This window comes from Molossus molossus, unplaced genomic scaffold, assembly GCF_014108415.1.
Source record: "Molossus molossus isolate mMolMol1 unplaced genomic scaffold, mMolMol1.p scaffold_m16_p_1, whole genome shotgun sequence".
In the NCBI taxonomy this organism is placed as follows: domain Eukaryota; kingdom Metazoa; phylum Chordata; class Mammalia; order Chiroptera; family Molossidae; genus Molossus; species Molossus molossus.
Window position 1 is genome coordinate 33,307,133 of NW_023425344.1, and position 15,592 is coordinate 33,322,724.

Below are 15,592 nucleotides of genomic sequence, written 5' to 3' on the forward strand. Positions count from 1 at the left end.
TCAAGTGTCCATCAGAAGATGAGTGGATAAAAAAATCCATGGTACATATACACAATGGAGTACAGTGCAGCTCTGAAAATGAAAGATCTCTTACCCTTTGAGATGACATGGAAGGACCTGAAGAGTATTATGTTAAGCAAAATGAGCCAATCAAAGAAAGACAAATATCACATGATCTCACTTATTTGTGGAATATAATGAACAAAACAATCTGGTGAACAAAAAATAATCTGATGAACAAAATAGAAATAGATCCAGAGCCATGGAAGTAGGGGACAGACTGACAAACCTCAGAGGGAAGGGTGGTGGGGAGTGAGAAGAGAGAAACCAAAGAACTTATATGCTATGCATAAACAATGGACAGAAACAACAGTGTGGTGAAGTGGGCAGTGGCAGCCCAGAGGAGGGTGTCAATGGGGGAAAAAGGAGGGACATCTATGATTAAAAAAATAAATTAGAAAAATAAAAAAGAGGGACATCTATGATAAAAAATAAAACAAGAGGGACATCTATGATTAAAAAAATAAAAAAAATAAAACAGTAGATAAACTGAGTAAGGATGGGATGACATAATTTGAATAATTTCAATAGGCTCGGGCTATAAGGGCAGTAGCTGGTTGTCTGGTACCTGACCCTGGGGTGATTTAGAGAAGGCTTTCAGGTGATTTGATTCAGTGTGTGAAAACCTGAAAAAGGAGGCCTTATTTACTCTGAATTGGTCGGATTGCATATCAAAGGCATGGTCTAAGGCAAACTGTTTGATATCTCTAGGAATTAGTTAACCCTGTCATGGGTAGTGCCTCTCTGGGTCCATAGGGCTTCATGCCCAAGCATCATAATACTTAGAAGAAAAAAACATGAGCAATGTATGTAGGCGAAACATATTTTCTGATTTGTTTGGAAATTGAAGATCCTCTTTTTTTCACATACAACTCTTTAGACCTATCTTAATGGATAAGACAAATGACACTGCAGTAGTTTCCTGGGACTGCCATAGTAAAATACCACCAACTGAATGGCTTTGGAGAAAAGACAGGAATGGTCTCGCAGTTCTGGCGGCTAGAAGCCCAAACTGGCGGATATTCCTTATCCCCGCGGTGCGCCGACAGTCTGGCTCCTGGGCTTGCAGCTGCAGCACTAAAACCTCTGTCTCTATCGTCACTTAGAGTTTTCTGCTTAGGTGCCTCAGTCTCGCTTTGTTCTCTTACAAGGAAACCAGTCATGTTGTGTTAAGGACCTGCCCTTCTCCAGTAGTACTTCATCTTAACTAATTAAAACTGCAATAATTTTGTTTCCAAGTAAAATCACATTCTGACATACTGAGGATTAGGGCTTCAACATATCTTTTTGGTGGACACAATTCAACCCATAATAAGCACTATGTATTCTTTATTTTTTGCTGTTAACAGAAAAATCATTTAAATTGCAAATAAATAATGTATTTGTCTCTTCTCAAAATAACACCAACAGCTATCTGCAATTTGTGAAAGAATATAAATTAAAGTTATATTCTACAATAAGACTATAATTGGAGTGAGCATCTGAACTTTAAATAAATTGTCTTCTTACCAATGTTTTTATTTAATTCCTTTACTTTAAAGTAAAGCTAAGTCTTCTAAAATCTCACAAATCATACACTTCTCACGAGCTACACCAAGACTGAAGGGAAAGCAGGTCTAACCTTAATAAGTAATGTTGGAAAATGTTTTACTACTTTTTCCTAAACAACATTAAATGTGAACGGCATACTCAGTAAATTGCCGCAAAATGTACGTAAGCTTCTAATTGGATGACAATAACTTCCAAGTTACACTGACAAATAAGAAACTGATATATAACATGCAGCCTCACCATTCAGAAGGAGACATTACATGAGTGTTTCTACCCTTTACATGAGTTTAGTGATGAAGTCTCATCTTTCTTTCCTGTCCATTGACAATGTAAATAAATGGGTTTTAGTCTATAGCAGAAATGAGATTAAGCGATTTGTCCAATACTACTTAACATGATTCTGTCAGTTTCCAGCTTTCTTATCAAGCCTGACTTTAGAAAAATTCTTCCACTGTGCTGCTTCTTTCTGCCAAGCTTCTCATAATTCAGCTGGGATACATTTCTTATAAAGTAAATATAGAATTTGACATAAATAAAATCCTTCAAATTAATTAACCTTTCCCTTTACTTCAGATATCATCCTGTCTCTTCTCCAGTACTCTGAAAAGCATAGATTTTCAGCACCAGGTTTATTACATATGAATGAAGACTGAGGATTAGTCTGAACCAGAGAACCGGGGGTTTAGTTCTGACTTTTCCTTGACTGAGTACCTGTGTAACATCAAACAAGTCATGTAACTTTACGGACTTTGATTTTTTTTAAGTATCAACTAAGGACGTTACATCAATAGTCTCTGGAATTTCATTAAATACCTACATCCATTGATAGGGGAAAGGTTGATTTGCATAAGGAAATAAAAAACTTTGGGGTGATGGATATTCTTCTTAATGTGGTGATGGATTCACAGTGTTTATTTTTGTTTTGAGTGGGAAATTATACTCAGAGACTGATCTGTGCTTGCCAGCCATTTATTTAATGCAGGTTTGCTGTGGGAATTAATAACAATTTTACAAGCCCATGCTGCATAGTATAATGTCTCTAAATAAACCAAATAAAGAAATAATATACTCCAAAGAAATTACATATTAATCACACTATTTTCCTAGACAAGGGGAGGTGAAATGAATTAAGTAAAACTTAGTTTGAGGTGCACTTTTAAAGTGAGTTTGATTTCTCAAGAGAGTGGCTTCACCAACTCAGAACTGATTTTCAGCTGCTAGTACATAAAAGAAAGTCCCTTGTTGCTAGAGTAGTTGCTAGGGAACAAAGGTGCTGGTGTAGGTGGACAAGCTAAGCAGCTCAGAGGATTAACTCTCCAGGGACCTTTGCATGGTTTGTGCCAATGCCTACAAGGAGTGCCTCACCAGAGCAGAAACAGTTGTCCCTTCTCTCCCTGTGACTGCAGTATGGTCTAACACCACTGCTGACATGGTAGGTAGGAGCAAGTGTCAAGATCTTTGGAGAGCTGTTCAGATTAGCAAAGTGTCACCTTGTCCAGACAAAAACTTGACTAGTTCTCACCAACTCTCAATATTTATAGTCTGAGTGCCCCATTGCCACAGTTACACCTCCGCATGCTATCCATAAGCCACCCGTGGGGGCTCTCTGCAGCGGGGTGGCGGAGCGCTTACCAATGGCAACAGATGGGACGATGACGTCCTTCTACAACCTACTTCATTCTTACATCAAAACAACTTTACATCCATAAATAACTGTTTTTGTCCTTGTCATAAACAAGTAGATTTGAAATCAAATTAAACCAACACTTGGCACACAGGTATATACATGTGTCAAAAATTATTAAATTGTACATTTTAAACATATGTGCTTTGTTATTTACAAATTATGTTTCATTGAAATGGTTTTTTAAAAAGGCTGAGATATTCCTGGCCGGTTTACTCAGTGGTTAGAGCATCGGCCGCAGACCAGAGAGTCCCAGGTTCGGTGTCCGCTAAGGGCACGTACCTTGGTTGCAGTTTGTCCCCGGCCCCAGTTTGGGTTGTGTGGGTGACAACCACTCGATGTGTCTCTCTCACATCAATGTTTCTCTGTCTGTCTTCCCCCCTCTCTCCCTCCCACTCTATCTGAAGATAAATGTAAAAAATGTCCTCCTGTGAGGATAAAAAAATAAAAATAAAAAGGCTTAGATAAATGGGCATGCCATAAATGAGTAGTTAGGGAACCCACAACCTGTCTATGTTCAATGTTAAGGCATAGCTTTAAGGAATGGTTTCTGAGAGGGACACCGGCACAATTGAGAAAGCCAGTTACAATGGTAGGAGCTTATTATAGACTGAGCTCAGCTTCTTAATAGCTATGTAGATCACAGAATCCAGAAATTACAGAGGCAAAGTGGTGACAGTTAATTATCAGAAGAAATATTGGTGTAATGAGAGGCAAAGGTGAGTAGCAGTTAGGAACGTCTAACTGACAGAGACATATGGTAATAGTTAAAAGAGACAAAAAACAATTTTGTACATAGGATAGCTCCCCAAAAGATAAGATGCATCATCAGTCAGGTTATTGAGACTTAAATATCATCCTGAGTAAGGAGAAGGGAATACATGTCTAAGCTTCGAAGGGGAAGACAATTCAAAAGAAGAGAAAAGCAAATGTTTGGTTTGCAAATGTTTGCCATGCCATGGAGATACATCCTTCTGATATATATATAAAAAAAAAGTCATCTCTGGTAATAGCTCTCTTTCTGGTACAGATTTCATATCTAAATACTTTTAGGCTCTTAAAGCGGAGATGGAAATTTTTTCTGAATCTGCTGGGTCCTGGTTGTCTTCCGCTCAAAATAATCCACTTGCGAAAGTGGCATATTTTCATGTGATTTCTTCTGCTCCTCCTCGGTTAGCTAGGAAACTGGAGAAAGATGAGATAACTGGAAGGAGGTCAGAGTAAAGCTATGTAGATGGACATACTCTAGTGGGAATGAAGAGCAAAGACTTGTGTCTTGCTTGCCAACTTCCACAAGAGAACATCCACAATGGAAAGACTAAGCAACCAATTACACAGAATGACTTTGCCAGTTAACATAATCCAGTTTATGTCAGTGGGCACCCCTGTGCTGCCGCAGTGGGCTCAGAAAGCCACAGCGGCAGAGTCGGGGGTAAAGCACAATTCCAACAGTACACACTCATACTCATAACACATACTTTCCTTGCTGAATGTCCAGCCCAACAGTGAGCAAGACCAGGATGAGGCCACCCATCAAAAAGTAAATTATTACTTAGTAGCAAATTGACTGCATTATTTTCCATCTACTTTGGAAGGGACACTAATTTTATCTTGGCAAAAGCTGGTGTTTTCTTTTCTTTCTTGTACGGCTTCCAAAAGAGCCACTCTTAGAGGGTTACAGAGTGTTTAATGCAATGACATGGAATTTATGCCTTAGAACAATGAACCCACTTTACAACAGAGGATGTGTGGCATGGGGCACAAGTCTATTGAGATCCATTGTTTCTACCATATACCACGTTACCAGAAGCCTCAGGATTGACAAAGCAATTAATAGCTGATGAAAGGTGAAGTTTAGAGATGACATGATGCAGAGTTGTGACATTATCCCCTGGTATGTTAAAACATCTTAAATTAACAAAGTTATATTGTTATTTTTGTGCAATAAATAGAACGCATGGGTCCAGAAACCAAGAGTAGAAATGCAAAGGAATCTGCTTACCATCACTCCAGTGGTCTGCTTGAAGAATTTTGAATGCCTGTCTCCAAAACTCTAAGTTTAGAGGTCCTGGTCCTTAGAAGGGAAGTGCTTCTGCTAGGGGAAACAGTTCGTTACATTAAATTTTGAACTACAGGTACTAGCTTATCACTTAAATCTTCTCATATCACGTGGCAAAAGGCAAGGAAAGAAGCCCCTTTCCTGTAATATATCCTGTGCATTAGGAGGATGTAGGGTCTCTAATATACGATACAGACAGATGAGCTTAAGTTTGGCACAAGGTGATCCAATAAGATGCCCTTGGCACTCCTCTGACCTATTTGAACGTTAAATACACAAGTACTGCCACTGCAAGCTGCGAAAAGCATGGGGACCAGAGATGTGGCAGGCTAATGGTGACACAGAGCTAGAAGATAATAAATTTGCACCCTTTTAGGTCAATAAGTTTATAGTAACTTGCTTCTGAATCAACAGGAAACTAATACAACAGGTACTTCTTGTTTCTTCTGCAGAGATATAGAAAGAAGTGTCTTTGATATTTTTAAGGTGTGTATGATAGTTTACGCTGCCTAGGAGATGATTAAGAAATGTTCATTTTTCATTTCAGTACAAGCAAAGCAGTGACAACGTATTCTGTGACTCCTAACTACAAATTTATGAACATTCCCAGTAACTGGGATGAGGATCATTATTAGTAAAAATCCTTTTAATTTTTTAAAATTACAACTTTGCTTATGATACACAATGGAACAATCATGTTTACTTTGGCATTAATTTTTATTTAGGTCTGATAAATTACAATTATTGCTAAAATTTACTTAACAGTTTTGGGGTACCTCCACTCTGCAGCATAACAACCATGCTTCTGGATATTTATCCAAGATACACAAATATATATGGTCTTTAAAAGACCTATACAAGCCCTGGCCGGTTTGGCTCAGCGGTTAGAGTGTCGGCCTGCGGTCCTGAGAGACCCGGGTTCGGTTCCCGCTAAGGGCATGTACCTCGGTTGCAGTTTGTCCCCGGCCCTGGTTGGTTGTGCGGGTGGCAACCACTCGATGTGTCCCTTTCACGTCGATGTTTCTCTCTCTCTCTCTGTTCCTCTCTCTCCCTCCCACTCTACCTGAACAAAAAATGGAAAAATGTCCTCAGGTGAGGACAAAAAAAATAAATAAATAAATAAATAAATAAATAAAAGACCTATACAAGAATGTCAATAGCAATTATTTTTTATAATAGCTTAATACTGGAAATAAACCAAATGTACAATCAGTGGAGACTGGATAAAAAAAAATTGTATTATATTTACATAATGTATTTCAACAATAAAAGTGGAACAAACTTATTACTCTTGCAACAAAATGGGTGAAACTAAAAAATAAGATGTTGAGCAAAAAAGCCACACTATCACATACATGTACACATACACATACACACAAGCATATATTGTTATTTCATTTATATAAAATAAGATAATTTGATGATAATAATTAAAATAGGATTAGCTCAATGCAGAAGGGGCATTTACTGAAAAGGAGGGAGAAGGAACTTTTTGATATGATAAAAATATTCTATTGCTGTTTGGATAATGATTACACCATTACAGTGGTATATAAAATAGAATTTTGTGGAATTGAATTGTTAAGACAATGAATAATTAAGACAGATAATTGTATTATATGTAAAATTGAATTGTTAAGACAATGAATAATTAAGACAGAAATTGTATTATATGTAAATTTAACTCTCCTTGAAATAATAAGCCTTGGGGACAGAGACTAATAGGAGGCAAAAGGTAGATATTGAGGGACAGATAATATTATTTTTCTTGGTTGGTAAAGGTTACACTATGTGTTACTTCATTTACTTTTGTACTCTTTTCTATGTATGTGTTATACCTCAGAATATTTTCTTTAAAACTTAAAAAAAATAAAATGTAGCCCTGGTTGGTTTGGCTCAGCGGTTGAAGCATCAACTTGCGGACAAGAGAGTCCCGGGTTCGGTTCCCACTAAGGGCAAGTACCAAAAAAAAAAAAAAAAAATGTAGGCAGATGGTAACTAGAGATATATATTTAAAATATTAAAATGTTTAAAAATAGGCGCATAGGGGTTGGTGCCGGCAGCGGATAGTGCCGTCAAGGGCTTAGGCCGAGGGCGGCCAGCCTTCCCTCTCCGCGGCTTCTCGGTGCCGCCGCGGCCCATGGGGAGAGTAGGCCTGGCGGTCCGGATGGTGGCGTAGGTAAACGCGGTATCGCGTCCTCCCACAACCACATCAAAGTTACAACTAAACTACAGAACAACCATCATTCAAAACCGCCTGAAATCAAGCTGAATGGAAGTCCTACAACTACGGAATTAAAAAAAAAAGCAGCTACATCCAGACTGGTAGGAGGGGCGGCGGCCGCGGAGGCGAGACGGGCTGGTCCCACACCCAAGCGTGGTGGATAAAAATCAGGAGGCTCCCGCAGCTGGGAAGGACCTTCCTGAGGACTGAGGGGTCCCCGTCCCACACCAGGTGCCCCGCTCAGTGTTCCAGTGACAGGAAGAGAATCCCCATCACTTCTGGCTGGAAAAACAAGCGGAAACTGAGGCTCAGGGAGGCTGAAGGGGCTGGAGCCCCAGGCAGCTCCCTAAAGGGCCCGCGCACGGACTTATCGGACTCTCTCCCTCTAAGCTAGGAGGGGAGGCAGCTCGAGGGGCACCAGAGACATACAGGGAAGAACTGAGCTGTTTGGCACTGGAGCGAGGGCTGGAGAGGGGGCTTCCTCAGGGACAAACGTGCTGTAAGAGGCCTTTGTTCCTTTGGTGAGCCCTTCCCTGGGGCAGCAGACAGTCACCATATCTGGGACTCCAGCAACCTGGCTCACACTGGTAGCCCCGCCCTGGTGACTCCCTGAGGCCCCGCCCCACACAACTTTCAAGCCCACCCAAGCCGTTGCCACTTGCTTAACCATAGGATTGGCCGGTCTTGGATCCTGCTTCAGGTTTTTCCTAAATTCTTTCAAACGAGCAGCATCAGGTCTCAGCGAGCCCCATACCTCTCATTAAGTAATACACAGAAACAAACACAGGGAGGCAGCCAAAATGAGGAGACAAAGAAACAGGTCCCAAATGAAAGAAGAGAACAAAACCCCAATAAAAGAACTAAGCGAAGGGGAGATAAGCAACCTAACAGATACTGAGTTCAAAATACTGCTTATAAGGATGCTCAATGAACTTAGTGAGAACCTCAGTGAACTTAGGGAGGGCCTCAAGAGCATAAAAAAGGACCAGTTAGAAATCATGGATACACAGTTAGAATTGAAGGAGGCATTAACTGAAATAAAGAATAATTTACACAGCTTCAATAATAGAGTATGTAAATCCAAGGAGCAAACCATTGATTTGGAATATAAGGAAGCAAAAAATCCCCAATCAGAACAGCAAAAAGAAAAAAGAATCCAAAAAAGTGAGGATAGTGTAAGGAGCCTCTGGGACAACTTCAAGTGTGCCAACATTCGCATCTTGGGGGTGCCCGAAGGAGAAGAGAGAGAACAAGAAATCGAAAACCTGTTTGAAACAATAATGGCAGAAAACTTTCCTAACTTGGTGAAGAAAACAGACATACAAGTCCAGGAAGCACAGAGAGTCCCAAACAAGATGAACCCCAAGAGGCACACACCAAGATACATCATCATCAAAATGCAAAAGGTTCAAGACAAAGAGAGAATCTTAAAAGCAGCAAGAGAAAGGCAGCTAGTTACCTACAAGGGAGTTCCCATTAGGCTGTCAGCTGATTTCTCAAAAGAAACTTTGCAGTCCAGAAGGGAGTGGCAAGAAATATTCAGAGTGATGAAAACCAAGAACCTACAACCAAAATTACTCTATCCTGCAAAGCTGTCATTTAGAATCGATGGACATACAAATCTTTCCCAGACAAGAAAAAGTTAAAGGAGTTCATCACTACCAAACCGTTATTATATGAAATGATGAAGGGTCTTTTTGAAGAATAAGATAAAATGTATGAACAAACAAAATGGCAATGAATACATATCTATCAACAATGGAATCTACAAACAAAATGAACAGGAAGAACAGGAACATTCTCATAGATACTGAGAACATTTTGTTGGTTGCCAGTTGGGAAGGGGGTTGGGGGAATGGGTGAAAAAGGTGAAGAGATTAAGAAGCACAAATTCATTGCTAGACTGACAAACCTCAAAGGGAAAGGGGTTGGGGGGTGGGAAGAAATAAACCAAAGAACTTATATGCATAACCAATGGACACAGACAATAGTGTGGGAAAAAGTGGGAGGGGGGCGTGAGTGGGGAGGAGGGGGTCAATGGGGGAAAAATGTGGAACATCTGTAATACATTTTACATCCAACAATAAAGATTTGAAAAAACAAACAAAAAATAAAATAAAATAAAATAAAATAAATGTTTAAAAATAAAATGTAGACTCTTATCATTGTGCTATTGTAATAATATTTAGAATAATTACAAATTTAGAATAGGTAACCTGGTCAAGGATCTAAGAGTTCAGATTTTCATTGCAACTACAATATGTTAAGAAATAGGAAAAAGACACATAAACACCCAGATTTCAATTTCTCATGTGTTAAAAGGAAATATTGTAGAAGTGAACTGGATAGGGTAGGGTCAAAAGAGAAAACATATAAAAAGTAGTTGAAAAGCGTAGTGCACAATGTAAGTGTAACATATCACCATATTCCTCACCAGGAAGATTCATCTTTAACAGTGAACGTCACCAAATTTCCACCCAACACCACTCAAAACCGTCAATGAGAACAGTACTAGCCATGATGGCCTGTTTTCCAGTCGTCTGAGAAGGACTTGGGGCTGTGGGTGTAGAATGAGACCAATATTTAAATGAGACTACCATTGTGTAGGGGACTTTCTAGGAACAGTGAAAGTTGACAGCCACGTCATAGCGCTCAGCTGAAATTAGACTTGCTCAGAGTCTGTGATTAGAGACAAGGCTTTCTGTCAAATCGAGGCTCTCCTCTCCTACATTTCATTCTTATGTATATAAATATTCAACGTCATCATTATCAATATTGCCCTTGTTATCACTATTATCATTCATTGAATACCTCACTTTGCGAATGCTTTTCATGGATTGCTTAATTTCATTTCTATAATTACAGGGTGACAATGATCCATTTTTCTTAAATTTATTTACCTTATCCATTGGATCAGGCTGTCTCAATCTCGATACCAATGTCATTTTGGGGTGGATAATTGTTGTGGTGGAGGTACCTGTCCTGTGCCTTGTACAATGTTTAGCGGCATCCTTAGCCTGACCCAATAGCTGATAGCAGCATTTTTTTTTTTTATCCTCACCCGAGGACATTTTTTATTTTTATTTTTGTTCAGATAGAGTGGAAGGGTGGGGGAGAGAGAGAGAGAGACATCGACGTGAAAGAGACACATCGAGTGGCTGCCACTCGCACGACCCAATCAGGGCCGGGGACAAACTGCAACTGAGGCACATGCCCTTAGAGGGAACCTAACCCCGGTCTCTCTGACCATAGGCCAACACTCTAACTGCTGAGCCAAACCGGCCAGGGCTGATAGCAGCATTTTTATCCATGGTGGGACAACTGGTAATGTTGTCACAATTATTGCCAAATGTCCCCAAGGTAGAAAGGATGCAAAATCAACGTCCCACCCTACCTTAAGAACTACTGATGTTCATCAAAGTAACTAATACTACCAAAGTAACTACTGCCAATTAAGATTTATGAAACGTACATTTTACTTTTAGTCAAAAGATCTGGACTTGAGTCCAACTTAGTCATTGTAGCAGTTGTATCAACTAGGACAAATTGTACAATTAGGTCCTTACTTCATTTGTCTATAAAGTGAGAATAATTAACATATCACATCTTTCATGATTGACTGCTATTTTAAGTCTTAATATAAAAATTTGTCCACATGTTTTCATTGTACTTAAAGTAAGCCTTTACCTATAACTTTAAAATATATCACAATGTTTATTTTTTTTTGTAAAATTTTTCTCAATAACAATAGAATTGTTTATTTGTTTGCTTGTTCACTTGTTATTACATTAACATCAAACATACTAGCATGTTAAATGCACAAGGGGATAGATTGTCTGTCTAGGTTACCACTTTTTGCTCAATGACTTACATGTAAAAGGTAGCTACATGGAAAATACTCAATATATATGTATATAGTGTGTAATGGCTTATTGTGTTAATTTATGGGAAAGTAACAGAGTTGTTGTTCTTATTACTTTGCTGCTGCTCACTAAATGACATTTCCTTCTTCTCTCATGTCATAAAGAAATACATGTCCCCAAATCATGTCCCTGGTAGAGAACCGCTATGCTACAATCTGGAATATGATATATATTAGGCAGAACATTGGCTCCCTCAAGATGCCCATATCCTTGTCCCCAGAATCTATGAATATGTTCCCTTATATGGCAAAAGGGACTTTGCAGATGTGATTAAATTAAAGGCCTTGATGTAGGGAGAATATCATAGATTATACACATAAACTGAATCTACCCACAAGGACCCTTAAAAAAAAAAGAGAGAGAGAGAGAGAGCAACAGAAAAGTGAAAGCCCAGATGTATGGCAACATGAGAGCACCTCAATCCAAATTTGTGGCTTTGAAAATGTAGGAAGAAGGCCAGTAGCCAGGGCAAGCGAGGGGCGTTGGAAAGCTGCAGGAGGCATAAGATTGTCTTCTCTCCTAGTGACCCCAGAAGGAACACAGCCCTGTCATCAGCTTGATTTTTGTCTCTGTGAGACCCATTTTGGACTTCTGACCTGAAGAACTGTAATAAATAAATTTATGTATTTAAAGCTGCCAATATTGCGATAATTTGTTGTAGCAGCGATAGAAAACTAATAAGAGAAGGTACCTTGTGTTTTTTTAGCTTTACTTTTCTCTCCTGGTCTTTAACAGGAAATATATATTTCTTGTCATTCACCTTTCACTTCTATGTGATAACTAGCATCCAGATTTGGAAAGGCAGAAGTTTCCCAGCATAAGAAAAACAATGATAGGGTATAGAAAGTATGAATTGGTTTTATAATCTAATTGGCTAAACTAATTATTTTATCCATTTAGTCAATAAACACAAATGAACAACTGCTAAGTACTATCATACATTAATCACAGAGGATATAAAATATATGAGTCTCTTCTGTTTACACATTTTGACTCCATGAAAAGAAAGAAGGAAAGAAATGGACACTTAAAGAGATAATTTTTAAACACTGTCAGATACAATAACCGAAAAGTTCCTAAAGCTCTGTGGGGATATATAATTCCTCTCCAGGACATTATATTACAGAAAACAGATACAGACTGGCTCTCCTTTTAGTATATCCTTTTTAAGTCCATTGAAAAGCTAAGCAAAATCTATTCATAGAGATTTAAATAGATTCACATAATGCAAGGAAAAGAAACATCTCTTTTCAAGAGGTATTAAATTTACTTTTCTTAATAGAGAAACCAAGATTAAAAGAGGTGGAAAATGATGAGAATGACCTTTTTAGTCTTAATCACACAAATAAATCAGTGCACTAGTGATGAATTTATTAATTTTGATTAAACACAGAACTATGAAGTCATTTGAATTAATTCAACAATCACCATCAAGAAGAGATGCTTTAGAGCTTGATATTGAACAGTCCCTCTAATTTGCACTTTGACCCAGTCTTAGGGAAATCACAAGATCTTCAAGTGAGCAGATTTTATACACAGAAGAATCAAGTCACAGAGTTGAACAAAAAACCTGTAGACAGTAATGAGGCCATGACCTTCCCCAATAATAAGGATAGCATCAAGGTTAGCCTAGTTTTTGACAGGACCAGTGTTTCATATTGAAGATAAAAGGATTTTCACTGGCAACACCACTTAGAAGTCTTTAGAGCTGTGAGTGTAAATACTGAGATACCCTAGATTCATCATGAAGGACAAAGGAGATTTGGAGTTTTATGATGCCATCCATATATGCCTTAGGGGGTGCTAAAGCCAACTAACCTATAAAATCATTTCCAAAACTCTGATGATCAACCACACCCACCTCCACCCAAAGCCAGTGGTTCTGAGAGGAGATGAATTATTGGTGAAGAACCCTATGAGTGATTGTAAACCTATTCCCTCAGGGATGTGAAAATTGCTTTGGACTTAAAATTTGCAAGAACAGCCCTGGATGGTGTTGCTCAGTGGTGAGAGCATCATCCCTCAGACCAAAGGGTTGAGGGTTTGATTCCTGGCCCTGGTAGGAGTGCATACAATCAATGTCTCTCTCTCTTCTCAATGTTTCTCTCTCTCTCTCCACCTCTCTCCCTCCCTCCCTCTCACTCTAAAAATCAATAGAAAAATATTCTCAGATAAGGAGTAACAGCAATAAAAAATGTGCAAGAACATACAGCTAACAGTAATAGCAGAAATTACCAGTTATTTTTCATAGAATTTTGTTGAAATAAATGAAAACAACTGTGCTTCCAAGTGATATGGTTTCCCCATCACCGTTTTGGACGGGAAGTGGCCTAATGTTCTAGGAGTGCCAGAATGTCAGAGGACCCTCATGCCAAAGCCTTAAAGCAAGTCAGAACAGCAAAAGACCTAAGCCATCTCTATGCAGAATGTATTTTTTCATTCTGTTTTTAACTTCCTTTGGGTTCCATTCATGAATTATCATAACAAAAAAATTGGGAGAAAAATTTTAATATTGAATAGTCGAAAGGTTTTCATAGAGTAATAATTCAAAAACCACATGGATGTTATGACTTTAGTCATTTTTGTTAGAAACCATGGAATTTTTCATCAAATATGTCATGAAGAACTTTATTCATTAATAAAAGTATTTAACTGAATTAATCATTCTGCGTGATGCCCAGATCATAAGTAGGGTGAGATGAGGTTGGACAGGCGATCACACACAATTTAAAATAATCGATATCTTTGAAAATGATTGTCTTCAGGATAGGACTAAAGCACAGTAAGACCGTAGTGTTTAGAAATAAAGTCGTTTACTTTCTCATCTGGAAACCAGAATTTTGACTAGATTGCTAGGCAGAGATCACTTTCAGCAGAGCACTGTTAATAAGATAAAAACAGAGACTCCCTAAGTCAGGATTTTAATTAAAGTCAAGTAGATATTTTAAGACAATCCTAACTCTAAAATTGAACACTCTCATAAACAGACGAGTGTTTAGTAATGGCTACTGTTTTGTACTGTGCGGGAACACTGCCTCAGTTACGGACACTCGTGAATTCTGCTGCATAATTCTAATGCCTTCATTACCCAGGAAGCCAAGCAACGAAGTCATATTTTTTGTGGTGTAATCTGTGTTTTCCACACCAGTCTCATTTCGTTTTGTTCCGGGCTGAAATTGCAAGCGTGTGTGTGTGTGTTCATTCTCTTACAGCCTATCATTCACACACAAAGCATTCTCAGCCTCTGCTCACACTTTCAATCATTTGATTGGTATGAAAGGCTTTGCTCCTCATTAATATTTTTGCAAATGTTTGTTTCCTACTTTTTCTTTAACCCATGAATCTATTTTCCTGTTTGCTTGGCCCTTTCATACCCTCTTTAGATGCAACACTTTTTTCCATACATGTGTTTTGCCAGTAAGATTTCCCTTTGCCCAGCAGTGGGATGATCTTTGTTTATTTATTAATTTATTTAACTCTCTCCTTGAGAAACGTTATTCAATGCAGATTAAGCTTGTTCATAAACACAATCATACATACTTCTTTATGGTCATATTGTAAGCTGTAGACAGAACCACAAAAACACCGCCAAAGACTGTTAAATAAATAAACATGACTGTTTGGACACATTGTTCTTTTTATTTAACATAATTATATATATATATATATATATATATATATTTTTTTTTAAACTCTGTATCATTTCTCATCTGGGTGCTTCTTAGTTCTACATCCTTGTCCTATGGTTTGCCATTAACAGATTCAAGTAATGTCTAATATACAAGGTGGGGCAAAAGTAGGTTCACAGTTGTGAGTACATGAAACACAGTTTATTCTTGTAGTATTATTTATTAATTATTACACTATTTTTATTTTTAAAGAATTTTTTTATCAGTGTTTTAGAGAGAGAGAAAGGAAGAGGGAAAGGGAAAGAGAAACATCGATGTAAGAGTGAGACCTTGAGTGACTGCTTTCCATACACCCCTTGCGGGAGAGCGAGCGCATCCTGGCATGTGCCCTGACCACAAAGCAAGCCAGCAATGCATGAGATTTCAGTGCATGAGATGATGCCCCACCAGCTGAGCCACACA